The sequence below is a fragment of the Lontra canadensis genome, unplaced genomic scaffold (assembly GCF_010015895.1).
Source record: "Lontra canadensis isolate GAN:19392208 unplaced genomic scaffold, GSC_riverotter_1.0 scaffold19, whole genome shotgun sequence".
Classification (NCBI taxonomy): domain Eukaryota; kingdom Metazoa; phylum Chordata; class Mammalia; order Carnivora; family Mustelidae; genus Lontra; species Lontra canadensis.
The window spans coordinates 3,512,010-3,515,212 of NW_022631013.1; positions in this window are offsets into that span (position 1 = coordinate 3,512,010).

The window sequence follows — 3,203 nt, forward strand, 5'->3', positions numbered from 1 at the left end:
ATCTGTTAATGCATCAATCTGCTCTTAAAACTCCCATATGTACATCTCTCAGTAGTTACTACCGTAGAATCAAGCCTAGCTCCTTACCAGGACCTAAAAATTCCTGGTAAATTAAACCTTGCTGTTGAGCCAACTTCCCCCTCACTTATTTTGACTTACTCCAAACTGATTTTTCTTCATTTCCTCTTGTGTGACAAGTTCCTCCTTATCTAAGAGTCTATGTACATGGTATTGCCTATGTTTGAAATACTCTTTTATCAATTTTCATCTGGCCAACTCATCTTTTAATCTTCATCTTAAAAACCACTACTTTAGGGAATATTTTCCTGATATTTCTCCCCCAAACTATTTTATGTCCCCTATTATATAATCCCATGAAGTCTCTCAGGACTTTTATCACACATTAACACTGGTGTATAGATATAGACCTTTCTAGACCACAGGCTCTATGAGAGAAGGGATCTTGTTTCTCTCATTCATAGTTGTGTCTGTGGTATCTACAAGGAGACAAAGTTTTTGAAGGCTATTTAAACAGATAAACCTTGGGGTGCCTGGATGGCTCAGTAATTAAGCCTCTGCCCTTGGCTCAGGTCATGATCCCAGGTTTGTGGGATTGAGCCCCGTGTTGGGCTCCCTCCTTGGCGGGACGCCTGCTTCTGCCTCACCCATTCCACCGGCTTGTGCTCCGTCTCTCACTCTCTCTCTCTCTCTCTGTCAAATACATAAATAAAACCTTTAAAAAAATAATCAATCTTGAACATATAAACACATTTGACAGCAGAAACCGGAATAAAGGCTATAAACCTGCCATAGTCTCTTTAAAAAATTAAGCTTTTGTAGCAAAATTTATGAAATTTGCTTCTAAAAAATCCATATTCTTTCTTTTGCACTACTTCCACAGTGAACCAATCAACAAGCTTAAAACAAGGCTGTCTTAACTTTTAAAAGCCGGGTGTTTCAGTTTTTACAACTCAAGCAATTGGCTTGGCAAGGGTCCAGAAACCTGCGGCTATCATCACATTAGAGTGCAAATGTGCATAATTGTTTCTCCTTAATGCCCCCAATTCAATAACTGCTTCCACCTGTAATTTCCTTGACAGGTGTTAGTGCCACACTCCTTTGCTCCCCATCCAGGTGAAGAGTAAATACCGTCACTTCATGAATTCTGACACACTCTAGAGGGAAAACGCTGGCACTTGCAGGCCGAAAGTTGCATAGGTTTCCAAATTCCATGGCCCGCATCTCAATCCCAATACCCACTATTTTGTGTCCCAAAGTAGAAGACAAGACAGAAGAGGGGGAAATGGAAACCAGTAGTACTTGGTCAAATGTCTGAAAGTGCTGAGAAAGCGAACTGTGCCATGTCATGTGTCCTATCCTTACCAACCAGTGGCCTGGTGAGCCTGCTCACTGTCCCCTTGCTTCCCTTATTCACGTTCAAAGCCTCTGCACAATAAACAGGTGGTGCAAGTCTTGAAAAGTAATCACGGAGGGCTGGAGTCTCTAACGAAATCATGGGAAACACTGATGATATTTTGATTTAAAAATAATGCATCCCCAGGGATATAGCCCGCTGAAATCAGTGGAATTTATGAACTTATTTATTTATTTACCTTCTGTCTGAACAAAAATCTCACCATGGAATTAAAATTCAACAGACAGAAACCCAAGTTGAGCGCTGCGCTCTAGGTATTGTTTTTAATCTTTTATCTGATTCACGCTGATGAACAAGACAGCATTAAAGCTCCTCTAGTCATTTTCTCAAACATTGCAAAGCAAAAACAAGGACCAGGATTACTTCTAAAGTGACTCTTTACTAAAATATTCACAGACCAAACAAAGAAAAATAAGCAAACAGAAGGCCAGGAAAATTAAAAAATTCACATTCTCAACTGGCAGAGTTGGTCTCTGGGCTAAAAAAGGATACTAGAGTCAAAATGAATTATTTAATGTCTAAATGTCTTTTCAATGCTCTTTCAAGAAGTTCTTATAGCTGATCTAAATTTCTAAAGAGAAAACGATAAAATTTCACCATCACTATAATTTCATGAATTCTAACTGTAGGTTTTATTTAAATGTGAAACTGTCTTTCAAAATTCCATGATATAGAAATATCTTCCCAGGGAGTCTACAATATAAACATAGTCTCTAATAGTTTCTTTAAAATACAATGGCATAACACAATGGTTTTAAGACAATATAAGGCATTTTTAAAATTAAGTATATGTATGAGACTCCTTTTTCTCTTTCCTCACTCAACCATAATCTACTTTAGTATATTTCATCTTTACCTGACCCTTCTTCTATGGTTAGGATAAAGATGATCTGGTTCATAAAAGATCTGAGAGGTTTTCTAGTTCACTTACCTGATCTCTACAATATTTACATTCTTCCTCTATGCTATAGCTATAGGCTACCAAGATTACTACTTAACTTGCAATCAAATCATCAGACATAACTCTTACTTGGTAACATATAGATCCCAAACACCACATTCATCGATCTGTTTACTCTTACTATTAGGGAATGATTTTCATATCTCCTTAACTATCCGGGATTAGGACAGGGCATGTCACATTCTCATTCATCCCACTCCACACTATAAAATTCCATCTAATTAGATGGGAAGACTAATATCCATGAAGTATTTACACTTCAATCCCTTGGTTTAAAATAGCTAATGAAACTGAGACAAGAACAGGTATTGATGAGTTTATATTCATGAATTGTTGCCTCAATTTTCCACTTTGTGAAGTGACAGTTCTAGAAAATGAGCTCACGCTGGGTGCTCTTTGGGGTCTGAGACCAGAGTCGGCTCTGGCTAATTCTGCATTATTAATGGGGTATCTCACTGCAGACTATTAAATTTCTGATTTTCCACTAAAGAAAAAATGAATAAACTTGCCTTTTGCCCTTATGGGGCAGAATTTGAGCAGCAGCTGTCAATTCTAGGAAGGTCATATTGTCCTTACCTTTCTTCAGGGTCAGAGGCCCCAGGAAAACACCATATTACCCCCTCACCATCTAGTAAGGAAATGAGGAGTCTCAGGCATCCTGTGAATTGATCTTGGAACGCTGGTCCAGGCTCTCCTGGAATGTAGGCTGTTTGCTGCTTATAGACTGGCCTCTCTCGGGGCTGCACATACCATAACTGGGCAGAACACTCTCTCTTCTTTTGCTGCTGTATCAAGCGGAGCTGGATC